The 14,903-nt window shown below is 50.1% G+C and overlaps 3 non-coding genes across 3 annotated transcripts; 1 reads left to right on the top strand and 2 right to left on the bottom strand.

The window, feature by feature from the left end:
• Positions 1-3,591: 3,591 nt before the first annotated feature.
• Trnav-uac lies at positions 3,592-3,664 on the bottom strand. Its single transcript has one exon. It is a non-coding gene; the product is annotated as a tRNA-Val (tRNA).
• Positions 3,665-4,950: 1,286 nt separating this feature from the next.
• On the top strand, positions 4,951-5,022 carry Trnap-ugg. Its single transcript has one exon. It is a non-coding gene; the product is annotated as a tRNA-Pro (tRNA).
• Positions 5,023-11,630: 6,608 nt separating this feature from the next.
• On the bottom strand, positions 11,631-11,703 carry Trnav-uac. Its single transcript has one exon. It is a non-coding gene; the product is annotated as a tRNA-Val (tRNA).
• Between the last annotated feature and the right edge of the window lie 3,200 nt (positions 11,704-14,903).

Here is a 14,903-nt window from a genome sequence, read left to right as displayed (position 1 = left end):
GTGACGGTGAACCGTGCCAAGGCACAGATCATCAGATTAACACGTTGACACCTTGAGGGTGCGATCGTCAGAGCGCGCACTCAAGACAGAGTGGCACAGGAGGAACCGTCCATGTACCACGTCATTTCAGAACGACGGCGCCGACGCAAGACACTGATCCAAGTTATCACGACGGAAGACGGACGACGCCTTGATACCCAGCGCGACATAGGAAACGCCCTTCATGCTCACTACACTAGGCTGTACTCGGAACATCGACATCCCCCAGAGGTGATCGCCGAAGTCTTTCAACTCACTTATGGCACCATCTCTCCGACAGCGGCAGATGTAACGGAAGAGAAAATCATTGAAGCGATACAGGCTGGGGCTGCTCATAAGTCCCCAGGACCTGATGGCCTTCCTCTGGAATTTTACAGGACGTATCAACAATTGCTGGCACCAGCATGGACTGATATTTGCCGCGATCTTATGTCTCCCACGACGCAGATCCCTGGGGCTTTCCTAGAAGGTCTGATTGTGCCCATACACAAACCACGAGGCGGATCCAGGATCAGTGACTATCTGCCCTCGACCTTACTCAACAGTGACTTGAAGATTTTCACCCGGCTTCTGGCGGCACGCCTAAAGCGATCAGTACGATGTGTTGTGTCGCAGGATCAGGCATCGTTAGGTGGTGACCATAACATTCGCACTGCATTGTGCCGATATAGAGAGATATGATCGCGCTAGCCAAAGCTCGCCAACTGCCAGGGGTTTTGGCCTCACTCGACTTTAGCCAGGCCTTTGACAGAGTCGACCACACATTTTTGATGGAGGTACTGCGACACATAGGGTATCCGGACGTCATAGTTAATGTACTGATGCGTCTCCTACGCGGCGCGACGTCCAAGGTGTTATATAATGGCCGTCTCACGCCGCCGATACAGATCCAGCGATCGGTGCGACAAGGCTGCCCTCTTTCGACGATATTGTACGCCCTCGTCTTGGAACCACTCCTCTGCGGCCTCCGACAACGCCTGACTGGGATGTCCCTTGGTGGACACACTTTTTGCTGCACTGCCTATGCGGATGATCTGGTACTCCCTCTTCGCAATAATGACGATGGTCGTGCAGCACTGGCGTGGGTGGCGACCTACGGCGCGGCATCGGGGAGCCATCTCAATCTCCACAAATCACACGCACTGTCTATAGGCAGAGGCCTACCCGACGAGAGCGTCGCACCGCTACGATTCAGTGACACAATCCGCTGTCTTGGCATTGATTTCACATCAGACATGAAGCGTTCAACAGCCCTTAACTACAGACGTTTATTGAATCAGATGAGAGCAGGAATAAGTGACCACCGTCTGAGACATCTAGACCTCCTGCAACGGACACGGTATGCTAACGTCTATTTGGCGTCACGTATCCCCCATTTTGCACAGATACTCCCGATACCACCTACCCTGGCTCACCGCATGTTGGCGGTTTTGGGATCCTTCGTTAATACGGGCATGTTATTTAAGATTCGTTACGAGTTCCTAACCCTTCCGAGGAGCAGAGGAGGTTTAGGCCTTTGTCATGTTAAGAACAGAGCGAAGGCCCTGTTCGTCAGCTGTCACCTGCAACTGTGGCGACGAAGTCCGACGTGCCTCACATGTCTCTTACTGGAAGCCTTACGACCAATCTCACTCGCACGCCCTGTGATGATATCGGACATCCAGGCCCTTTCTTCTACATCACATCCACCTCGCTGATTCACACTTGTGTGCCACATGCCAAGTGATTGACACGGATGAACATCGTTTCGAATGCGGGTCGGCAAAGGACGTTTGGTATTTGGTGCGTCAGATATTGGCTTTTCTCACACGCACGACTCCCGACAGGATAACTACCCGATCACTTCTTTTCCCCGATAAGATTTATTTCCCAAGAGCAAAAACGAACTCTATGACGAGGATCAGCGGCCATGCTGTTCACTACATATTCGGCGAAAAGACAGTACTCGATTTTTGGTATTACCTCAACGAACGACATTGTGCGATCGTCAAGAACCCTAAATATAGTCAATATTTTTCTAATTTTCTTTGGAGCGCATTCCATAATCCGCCTCGCAGCTGGATTATCGATGACATGAGAAGACAACCATAGCACCTCCTCCCAGTTCCCTTTTTTATAAGATTGAACAAACAACGGAAACAACACAGCAACGAGAAGACAGTCATCGAAAATTCGCAGCGGGATATAGTATGGAGCATCCTTTGTCGTAACGGGACGACTTGCTATTATTCTGTTTCTGTAGACGAAGAGGAACGGCCTTTCTTTTATCCATTTGTATAAACATAAAATAAAAAAAAATAAAAAAAAGATGTTTAGGGCTCGGACTCTTACGCCAGAGGTCTCGGGTTCGATTCCTCCTCTGGCACTTTTTTTTTCTTCTGTTTCATTTTCTTTTGTTATTCCGCCAATTATTCAGTAAGTTTCCAAAACCTACATTATCTTTAACAAATTAGTTACATTATTGAATAAAAATTATTTTCTTTTTGTCCAACAACACAATTCATGGCGGTGGGTTTTCCATTTTTCATTGTAAAGTATGTGAGGAAAAACATTGGGTTTTTAATCAGAATAACAAAGTCGACTGGGAAACATTAAATTTTTATACATATAATAACTATAAACAAGAACCGCTTCTTGCGCAACATATAAAAGCGGTTTTTTTTACAGTCACAGGATGTTTGCAATAAATCAGGACAAAAACATGCCCCATTAACATTTACGAAAAGTTTCGAGTTACTGATAATTTTGAGGCAAACCAGGAATATTGAATCATGTCTCAGAATATTGGTGACGATAATTGATGGTGAATTAACGAATGAATTTTTATACAGTCTTCCCGGGCATTAATTTCACAAAAAAGGGGTATGATTCCTGCTTTGGGTGCAGGAGGTCCCGGGTTCAAATCCCGGACGAGCCCTGCCGTTTTGACCGTGCTGAAGAGTAGGTGGAGCTCACCCACGTTTGCAGCTCTGCAATGAAGAACAAATGCTTGCCGCAGCACGCTTTGTGTAGCACTACGGTGGTGAAGGGACCGTTTGATACGGCAAGAATCGGACACCGGTAAATTACATAAGTCGATTGCAGTAGAAGAGACGACAGTAATCTTGCATGCAATGGAAAAGAAAGGTTGTCTTTGCAGAACATGTGCACCGTGAGTGGAGACGAACCTCAATCGTGGAGTAGTCTACCTTCATCTGATTAGCGACGACGACAACCAAAGGGTGGGATACAAGACTGAGCGTAGTTAAGAGTTTCTCACTATTAGTTACCTTCACACTTCAACAGAGCTGTGACAAGGCGAGAGCAGTGAGCTCAGGAAAGCCAGTATGAAGCGCACTTGAAGTAGTCCTGAAGAAATGGATTATAAATTTTGCCGGCCAGAAAGGAGCTACGAGCGTTCTGAGTCACTGAATACCGATGTACTATGGGAGCAAGAGCATTTGACAGTAAAAAGACGCGATATCCGTGTAGCACACGACATTTATTATCCCTGCATACGCAGACGTGACGTTATCTCGGAAATTGAATCCGAAAAGGGGTTTAAAAAAGTCGTGTTTCCGCCCGGGATCGAACCGGGGACGTTCTGCGTGTAAAGCAGACGTGATAACTGCTACACCACGGAAACGACGGCTCTGCTCCTGTACTACCTGGAAACCCAGTGTGGCAACAGATTTTTCCTGCGTAAGCAAGGGCATCGGCTACGAGCTCCGTCCGACTCTAGAAGAGGCTATAGTAAAAGACACCGATAAAAACAATCAAACCGCAACAGCCAGGGAGAACGCTGGGTGAGCAGCACCTCTGGATGGTGATACCAAGAACGGAGGCGTCAGTCATGTGCTGCGCTTAGCCGCAGGTGTAAATCACACAGTATTTTACTGATGATCTGGAAACGCAAAATTAGAATAAGTAGAACATTATATAAAATCTGTTGTGAGGTCGACCGACACCCACGCCTCGCTCTACCCAGATTATCGTTGCTGCACGGAATGATTGTTAATGCACCGACGGCTTCACAGTTCGTCTTCTCGAAGTTTTGATTTTGCAGTACATTCCGCAAACTTTTCGTTATGAGTCGCCTGTTTCGGTTTCCCGATGCAGTTTTGCTCATTGCTCTCGACTTCTCTTAACCCCGAGCCACCGCTAGCCGAAAATTCCGCTCTGCTATCTGGTCAATCTGCAGAGCTCGATGAGGGCATCGCGGTCGTTCCTGAGCTGATGAAACGATCGAATCTGTAGTTGTTCCCAGCTCTCTCCCACAACAACGGCCTCCCAGACACTTGGATTGTGGGAGTACGCCACTACCCCCAGCCGGAGAACTGCATTTGAAAGCAGAATAACATGAGCTACACGTAACTCCGATTTCTGTGTCTGACCTACTTTTAGCGATACTGTCGTCGATTTACTTACTACTATCGCTGCTGGACGAAGCAGATCAGGTGAAAACCACACAGTATTCTTGTAACGAAGAGGTAATGGAAATTTAGGTAAAACGATATAAAAAAAAGTTGTGTGGTGGAGCGACACGTACAGTTGGCTCTTCCTAGATGATCATTGTTGCACGGAATAATTCTTAAGGCACCGACGCCTTCAGGAGTCGTCTTCTGGAAGTTTTGCTTGCAGTATATTCCGCAATCTTATCGTTATGAGTTGGTGTTTCGGATTCCCGATGTTCTTTTGTTTAGTGCATTTGCCTTCCCTTGACACTGAGAGACCACATGACGAAAGTGAAACACCACCGGCAGTTCATCTACAGAGCGCGGTGAAATTATTCACTCTATATTCATTGCCTTTATATTCTTCCCATCAGGGGTGAGCGCTGCCTTCAGAAAGCGCTTTGTTTCTGATTTACATGGAAGTTTGTGTTCCTCGGAGCTGGACTGTTTGGGATTAGCTTCACTGCTACCGGCAGGTGGCTCGTTGGTCTAGGGGTATGATTCCTGCTTTGGGTGCAGGAGGTCCCGGGTTCAAATCCCAGACGAGCCCTGCCGTTTTGACCGTGCTGAAGAGTAGGTGGAGCTCACTCACGTTTGCAGCTCTGCAATGAAGAACAAATGCTTGCCGCAGCACGCTTTGTGTAGCACTACGGTCATGAAGCGACCGTTTGATACGGCAAGAATCGGACACCGGTAAATTACATAGGTCGATTGCAGTAGAAGAGCCGACAGTAATCTTGCATGCAACGGAAAACAAAGGTTGTCTTTGCAGAACATGTGCACCGTGAGTGGAGACGAAGCTCAATCGTGGAGCAGTCTACCTTCATCTGATTAGCGACGACGACAACCAAAGGGTGGGATACAAGACTGAGCGTAGTTAAGAGTTTCTCACTGTTAATTACCTCCACACTTGAACAGAGCTGTGACAAGGCGAGTGCAGTGAGCTCAGGAAAGCCAGTATGAAGCGCACTTGAAGTAGTCCTGAAGAAATGGATTATAAATTTTGCCGGCCAGAAAGGAGCTACGATCGTTCTGAGTTACTGAATACCGGTGCACTACGTGAGCAAGAGCATTTGACAGTAAATTGACGGGATATCTTTGTAGCACACGACATTTATTATCAGTCTACTCGCGGCTGGCGAGGTGCTCGGACGTGCGCTGTTTACGTTCGAGCTGTTCCGGGCCAGCGCCGCGGCGAGTGGTGAGTAAACACGGTGGGACTAGCCGTTTCTCGAGGATGGTGGTGGTTGTTGGGATGTTTAAGGGGGACTAAACATTTCTCGAGGAAGTTTGTCATGTACGCGTGGGAACGATGGAATCTCATTTCCGTAAAAACACACTGAAATTTAGTTTCGACGACCATTATGCACGACGTAAGCCATACGAAATAGAGGCCTTTTTGCGCGATTTAGTGAAGTTACAATTTGACGAAGTGATCGGGATCCATTTGTCGATAGTTAGCCGAACAGTCTATGTGAAGATGGCGAACACAGAATGCTGTGCACGAGTAATAGCCTCTTCGGGAGGTCGATTCAAGTTCACCCATTGTGACGGTAGCGTGGGGGATGTGACGGTTGAAATGGCAGGCCTTGGCGTCCGGACCATTAGGATGTTTGAACTTCCGTTTGAGGTGCCTGCAGGGCAGATCAATACTGTTCTTAATACATATGGCACGGTCTTAAGTAATACAGCGGAGAAGTGGACATCTTTCAATACCTTCCCTGTTCTCAATGGGGTGCGGCAGGTAAAAATTGATCTTCGGCGTCACGTCCCTTCATATATATACGTCGGTGGATGTAGAGCCATTGTAATGTATGATGGGCAACCACGAGTTCGCTCAGGTTGTGGTAAGGAAGGACATGTTCGCTCGGACTGTCTGCAGAGGAGGATAGCGCAGTTACCAGTGGGAGAAGCCGTAAGCCCTGCGACTATGCAGACGTTGCCGGTAAGTTACGTTGCAGCAGTCAGAGGACCGGAACCTGGCCACTTACCAGTAGAGGAGGTGGCTCCTCGCACGTCACCACCTGAGAACCACTATGCGCCCATGGTCGCGACCCGCATAGAGGCGACAAACTTACCCGCTGCCTCGTCGGAGCAACGGGTAACTCCTGCTGACGAGGGCCATGCCGCAGTTGCTGCGGCTGAAAACGTCGTGCCACAGGATTCGGAGGACCCGCAGGAACAGGACCAGACTGTATCTTCCGATAGTGAGATGAGCCGCCCACGGCACTCACCAAGCAGACGCAAAAAACAACGGATTGCGCCCCCGAGCGCGGACCAGACGGCGAAGGAGGTGCGTGAAAAGGCTCAGCGGGTTGCCCGCACTCTTCGAGGAACACCGGTCGCACAGGATGATGGCATCCACCAGGTCCTCATTCCGGGAGGCATTCTTGCGACGGCCGAGCCACCAACCTCACCCACCGAACAGATGGTAGTGCACGGGACACAGGAGGTGACCCCACATGACATACCCATGCAAACACTTGACGGCGACACGACGTCGGTTGGACTCCGGGAGACCGGCAACTGGGCCGATGATGTGGAAAGCGTTCCACCAGAAGGGGACTTGAATGACGACCCTATGGTTGGTGTGGGGACAGCGATAGTGCGCGGGGTCAGAGATGATACGGATGGGATTCCCACCCGCCCCAGTGCACAGTAATCTATAGTGCGTGTAGTCACAGAAAAGGCCTTCCTCCCTTCCAACAGCGAATGACTTCTGCACAAGCATACAGGATAGGGACTGTTAACATCAACAGTATCAGCAGCAATCTCAAGCTGCAGACCTTACGTGACATGTTTTACGCCGCCGAACTCGACGTGATCTTACTACAAGAGGTGAAGAACATAGACCTCGACACGATTAGTGGATATATGGCCTTCACTCATCCCGGAACTGTGCAAGAACTTGGAATAGCCATCCTTACAAAGGAAGGGAGACTAGCGACTGACGCAGAGTACCTCCCAACAGCGAGAGGCATGGCGCTCACCATTTACGATACTCGTATTGTCAACGTCTATGCCCCTTCAGGCACTGGTAACAGACAACAACGGGCGTCACTTTTTACAGATGCTATTGCACTATTGCTTGTAGGCCATTACGACCACATTATATTCGGTGGCGACTACAACTACGTCCTATCCCCGAAAGACCAGACGCCACATTTTAACAATTGTCCGGATCTAGCGGCTATAATACGGGACTTTCATTTTATTGATACCTGGGAACACGTCAATGGCGATAGGCCAGGATTCACGCATGTCACGACTCACTCCGCCAGCCGACTAGATCGTATTTACGTAACGCTGGATTTAAGTCGCAGACTTTTGCAGACGGAGATATGGCCGACCCATCTTCTCTGACCACGCGGCGTACATTTGTACTATCAACCTCCAACGACAAGGGACGTACCGTGGAAGAGGATACTGGAAGTTGAATGTCTCGCACTTGGACGAACAGGAATGCCATGACCTCTTTGCTGCGTCTTGGGCAGCTTGTGAGAGAAGGTTTTCTCAATATGCCTCGGCGTTGGAGTGGTGGCTAACTTGTGCAAAACCGACAATCAGGAAGGCCTTTATGAGATACTCCCGTGAATGGAAGGAGTGGTACACCAGGACGGTCGAGTTCTATTTCCAGGTCCTTCGAGACTTATACCGCCCGGACGCGTCGATTATAGACAATCACCAGGAAATACAACGGATAAAAGCCACGATTACGGCTTTGACGCGTCAAAAGCTCATCGGGTGCAAAGTCAGGGCGCGCCTTCGTGACGGTGTCGCAGGCGAGCAACCTTCCATCTATCACGTGCTTAAGGAGCGGACAGGTCGCCGCAGGAAACTAGTCACTGAACTACGGACGGAGGACGGATGTTTGTTGTTGCAGCAGCGAGAGATATCAGCTGAGCTGAAGCACTATTATGCGACGCCATACGCCGCTGGCCCTGTGGATCTCGAGGCGATGGAGGCTTTACTGTCGGGTATAACCCGCAAGGTGAATCAGACGGAAGCAATACAATTGTTGGCTGAACCTACTGAAGAGGAAGTAGAAGATGCGCTGCTGACAGGCCCTGAGAACAAGTCACCTGGTCCAGACGGCCTACCGGTGGAGTTCTATCGCACATTTAAACGACTGATGTTACCGAAACTGACGTGCATATGCCAGGAATTAATGGACCCCGACAAAGACATCCCACGACAATTCAGTGAGGGCCTGATCATACCGGTTCCTAAGTCGCCATTGGCGAAATCCGCAAAACACTACCGCCCGCTCACACTTTTAAACTGTGATTATAAGATCTTTGCAAGGATTATAGCTAGGAGACTCAAACCGGTGATGAACACGGTCACAGCCCCGCCACAAACGAGTGTCGGTAAAGGCCGCAACATTCACGACACCTTGTGTGACTATCGCGACATCATAGCGATAGCTGCCGCCTGTCGCATTCCGTGCGCCATAGTTGCTCTCGATTTTGACAAAGCATTCGACCGTGTAAACCATGAGTATTTACTGAAAACCATGCAGACAATGAACTTCCCCCACCGTTTCCTGACCATCATCGCACGTCTGCTGCGCCACTCCCAGTCCACGATATTGCTCAACGGGCGATCAGTGGGGCCGATAACTATCGAAAGTTCGGTCAGACAGGGCTGTCCTATGTCGATGGCGCTGTTTGCTATCGCCATCGAGCCACTATTAACAGCGCTGAACACACACCTTCAGGGTGTCCTGATGTATGGTCACAAGTTTGTATGCCGCGCCTACGCGGATGATGTGGCCTTTCTTGTGCGAACCACGGCTGAGATACAGACGGCGATGGACATAGTAGAGCAGTATAGGAAGGCGCCGGGGGCTCAGCTGAATGTAATGAAGTCCGGTGTCCTGAACATCGATCGCGGATTGAGGACCCCCATTCCTGGACAGATCAAGGTGATCACGGTCATGAAGTGCTTGGGAGTGAAATTTACTCGTGACATCCAACGCACGATTGCGATCAATTACAAAGATTTACTAAATACAGTGCGCGCGAGCATACGTCAACATAACCTCAGGTCGCTGGACGACATACAACGCGTGGCCTTGGTGAACGTTTATCTCGTCTCTAAAGTTAACTATGTGGCACGCGTGCTCCCACTACCCCTCCCGATGGCAAGCAGATTGTTATATGCCTTCCACATTGTCAGCCGCGGCCACATTTTCAAAGTGAAGTATTCTACGTTGACTCTACCGACGGCGTCAGGTGGTCTCAACCTCATCGACGTCTATACGAAGACACGGGCCCTGTACGTCAGTTCTACATATAAAAGATGGAAGAATTCGCCTAATAGTATCACCACTCTTCTATTGAACGAAATTAAGCCGGCTAATCTTGACGCGCCTGTGGATGTTCATCACATACCAGACGACCTTCACCTTCTCAAGCAATTTTTGATTGACTATAGCTACGTCAGCATGGGGATGCCAGAGGCACAAATAGTCACAGTGCGAGCAGTGTACAAATATTTAATCACGACGCACGCTCGGAACAGTATTGAAGATAAGTACCCAGAGGCAGTCTGGCCGCGTATATGGAGAAGTGTTCATCATCCACATTTGCCAACGAGGGCGAGAGCATTGTGGTATTACGTGGTGAATAGGAAACTTCCCACGGCTTCCCGCTTACATTCGATATATTTGGCTGATACTTCCCTTTGTGCAACCTGTAACGTGCAAGATACTGATGAACACAAATTCGTATGCGGTACGGCGCATGACATCTGGAAAGCGGTTAGAAACCTATTGGCATTTCTACAACGCACGTCCCCGGAAGCCATCACCCTTAAGAGTCTACTTCTACCGGACGATGACCTCTACCCTACCACGAAACGAAATGCCGTAACAGCTGAAAGGACAAGCAACATATTATATTTTTGCAAACTCAGAACGTAGTATTGGACACTTTTCGACATATTTACAAACACAGCACGATGGACTTCGCTAACTTCCACATTATAAACAGGAATACGCAAATTTTCTCATCAGAGCGATCATGGATCCCCCACAGCCTTGGAGAGTCTAAAGCTAAGATTAGACAAGACAGGAAAGTAACGAGAAGAGACCAAACGATGAAACAAAACGAACACGCAACGGTGTGAACACATTGCAACACGAGAAGCCGACCTTTACAGTTTTCCGACGTACGGGGGACACTAAAGTACAGTTGCCAAAGATAATTCGAGAAAAATCACGAACCAACACAGTGCCGATGGAGACGGCACATACAGAGGATTCCTTCCCGGAGATGGCATTAATGGGTGTAAGCCACTCCTCCCTTTTGTTTTCATTTACTTTATGTTATAACATTTACACACTAAAAAAAAAAAAACAACCTAACAAATTTACAGCGTAGAAGCTAGCCGAAGAAGGCAGAAAAGGTGAGCGATTGGATGGGCTATGTCGGGAGAAGAGAGGCTTTTTTTTTTAAAAAAATAATAAAAAATAAAAAGGGGCATGATTCCTGCTTTGGGTGCAGGAGGTCCCGGGTTCAAATCCCGAACGAGCCCTATCGTTTTGACCGTGCTGAAGAATAGGTGGAGCTCACCCACGTTTGCAGCTCTGCACGCTCTGCACGCTTTGTGTAGCACTACGGTGATGAAGGGACCGTTTCATATGGCAAGAATCTGACACCAGTAAATTACATAGGTCGATTGCTGTAGAAGAGCCGACAGGAATCTTGCATGCAACGGAAAACAAAGGTTGTCTTTGCAGAACATGTGCACCGTGAGTGGAGACGAACCTCAATCGTGGAGCAGTCTACCTTAATCTGATTAGCGACAACGACAACCAAAGGGTGGGATACAAGACTGAGCGTAGTTAAGAGTTTCTCATTGTTAATTACCTCCACACTTGAACAGAGCTGTGACAAGGCGAGTGCAGTGAGCTCAGGAGAGCCAGTATGAAGCGCACTTGAAGTAGTCCTGAAGAAATGGATTATACATTTTGCCGGCCAGAAAGGAGCTACGAGCGTTCTGAGTCACTGAATACCGATGCAGTATGGGAGCAAGAGCATTTGACAGTAAAAAGACGCGATATCCGTGTAGCACACGACATTTATTATCCCTGCATACGCAGACGTGACGTTATCTCGGAAATGGAATCCGAAAAGGGGTTTAAAAAAGTCGTGTTTCCGCCTGGAATCGAACCGGGAACCTTCTGCGTGTAAAGCAGACGTGATAACCGCTACACCACGGAAACGACGGCTTTGCTGCTGTACTACCTGGAAACCCGTAGTGGCAACAAATTTTTCCTGCGTAAGCAAAGGCATCGGCTACGAGCTCCCTCCGATTATAGATGTTGCTATAGTAAAAGACATCGATGAAAACAATCAAACTGCAACAGCCAGGGAGGACGCTGGGTGAGCAGCAGCTCTGCATGGTGATACCAAGAACGGAGGCATCAGTCATGTGCAGCGCTTAGCCGCTACGAACAGGCTCGTTGGTCTAGGGGTACGTTAGTCGGCTCGCAGCCGTGCTAGCGTGCGGAGCTGCTCCGCGCGCCGTCCGACGCTCCGCTCTCGGTGGTGTTTACTTCCGCGTTGCGGTGTTTGTGTCTATCGAGTCCAGTACTAATACACCATGGTGCACTCGTACCGCCGTGCAACGATCAAAGTAACGTTTCAGGCCGAACATCCACGACCCAGAGCTTTCGAAGTCGAACAGTTCATACGTGAGGATCTACGTTTGAACCCCCAGGACGTAATCGGCATACATTTTTCCATCACTGGAAGTGTTGTCTACATCAAGATGTCGACGGAGGAAATTTGCAATGACATAAATTCACCGTCATGCCACCGGACTGAAATTTAAACACTCTGATGGACCTGTGGGTGCTGTGACAGTCGCCCATGCTGGATTCGGTCTCCGGACATTGCGGGTGTTTGAGCTCCCGTTCGAGGTGCCGCAGGATGTGGTCATTGCCGCTTTCCAACCATATGGCACCGTCTTGGATCACGTCGCGGAGAAGTGGCAAACATTTACGACCTACCCCGTATTAAATGGCGTCCGGCAAATAAAAATTGAGCTGACGAAACATGTCCCATCGTACCTGCTGATTGGCGGTGTGAGGGCCATCGTCATGTATGATGGACAGCCACGAACGTGCGCAGGATGTGGCCAGGAGGGACATGTACGTTCCGAATGCTTACACCGCCGTTTAATACAGACGCCGTTACGTGAAGAGACCCAGGCTTCGACGGTCACGTTCTTACCCATCACCTACGCCAAGGTTGCACATGACCCCGTCGTACCAATCTCGATTGCGCCAGCAGTATCGTCAACGCCACCCGCCGCACCACAACGCGCCGAGGACACAAGCACGGCGTCGCCTCCAGTGCTTGCTTCAGGACCGTCCGGTTTGCAGACCGAAACCGATGTTCCTGTTGGAACCATGGACGTCGACCTCGGTGTCGTGCCGACGTCTGCCTTTTTCCAGACGGGTTCGGCGTCAGACGACGGGCGACCACATTCTGATTCAGAAGGCCACATCAGAAAACAGCGGTCTCCTCGCAAACACAGGAAACGACGACGAACGCCTTCCGATGACGCCCTTTCTCAGACGGCCCCACGAGATGTCGACCTGATGTCTGACGGTGATCTCCCACATTGCGTCCAGTCACGCGATGTGGCAGCAACAGGCGCCCCTCCTGTGACGCCTACTCTCCCAGCCAGGGACGTGTCCTCGCCGTTGTCAGCGAATGATGACGGCGGTCCCCCTGCCACTCATGTTGCGGAATCCACAACACCTGTTCCGGAAGTACGTGACCGTCACATGTCCACGTCGTCAGCTTCCTGGACCGATGACGTTGAAGAAGAAGTGGAACAGACTGCCAGCGTGTCTGCACAGTCCACCTCGGCGACACTGGGGCTGGCGCCCCACGGCGGGACCACCGGCGGGTCTCCCTCCACCTGCCGGCTACTTCTACCGCACGTTCTGCAAATACTGAGGATGGCCGTACACAGCAATATCGTATCGCCACGATGAATCTTGCCACTATTCGTGCCCCCCATAAACTGGCCATGTTCAGAGACACTATTTACTCTGCGGATGTGGATATAGCACTCTTACAAGAGGTGTTTGTGGCTGACTTCCTAGTTCCCACTGGATACAACGCTCATGTTTCCCCCGCATCCGATACCGGTAGCGGCGTCGCCATCCTGCTACGCGACGGACTCCCTGCAGAGGACGTCATCTACCTCCCCACTGCGCGAGGTATGGCCCTCACACTGTTCGGCGTGCGTATTATTAATATCTACGCTCCGTCCGGCACTGGCCGCCGTCATGACCGACAAACTTTTTTTGCCGAAAGCGTCACACCCCCCTTCACCAGTCCGCAGGACGATTTGGTACTCTGTGGGGATTTTAACTCGACACAAGAGCCCGCGGACCAACTCCCGCGACATTCCCCTTGTGCATCTCTCTCAGTGGTCATCGACCGTCTTCGACTTGTTGACACATGGAAGAAGCTCCACGGAATTCAACCGGGCTATACATTCTACACCTCTCACTCGTCAAGCCGCATAGATCGCATCTGCGTTACCCGCTCCCTTGCTGATGGCACACGTCATGCGGAAGTCTGGCCCTTGGCCTTTTCAGACCATGATGGGTACCTCTGTGACGTCACTCTCGCCCGACAGCAAGTGTGGCATAGTCGTGGTCTGTGGAAACTCAATGTCGCTCACCTGACCTCCTCAGACTGTCGCCGTATGGTCGAAGAAGCGTGGGCACGCTGCCACTATCGTCGAGAAGCCTATGACTCCACCTTATCATGGTGGCTCTCCTGTGCAAAGCCGACCCTCAGGAAGACTCTGATGAGTTATGGGAAGGAATTAAAGGCGTGGCAAACTAATACCCTGCACTTCTACTACACCATTCTACGTGACTGTACGACGATGCCTTTCTCGCCAGCCTGGCAGTCGATGGTCCATCGCACGAAGGCGCAGATCTCCTTGATCATGCGGCGTAACTTGGAAGGCGCTGTAGTCCGTTCTCGAGCTTCTATCGAATCCCTCAAGAACGTCCGTCGATGTACCACCTCCTTCAGGAAAGACAACGACGACGACGAGCTCTGATCCAAGTCCTCACTGATGTGGAAGGGCGCCGGCACGACACCCAACAAAGCATCGGTCGTGCTCTCCATTCTCATTTTGCCGGGCCATACGCAGCCGTACCGCATTCTGCAGCACTGATCACAGAAGTCGCTCAGCTTACTACGAACACTCTTCCGGAGGATGCAGTGCATGACCTCCAAGACGACGTAACCACAGATGAAGTCGTAGACGCTATCAAGGCGGGTTCCGATAACAGATCTCCTGGACCTGACGGTATACCCATCGAATTTTATAAAAGTTTTCACTATTTGTTGGCTTCCACGTGGACGGCAATCGCACAAGAGCTGA

The sequence above is a fragment of the Schistocerca piceifrons genome, chromosome 2 (assembly GCF_021461385.2).
Source record: "Schistocerca piceifrons isolate TAMUIC-IGC-003096 chromosome 2, iqSchPice1.1, whole genome shotgun sequence".
NCBI lineage: Eukaryota > Metazoa > Arthropoda > Insecta > Orthoptera > Acrididae > Schistocerca > Schistocerca piceifrons.
The sequence above is the reverse complement of the archived record's forward strand: the minus strand, read 5'-3'. Positions and strand labels throughout refer to the sequence as shown.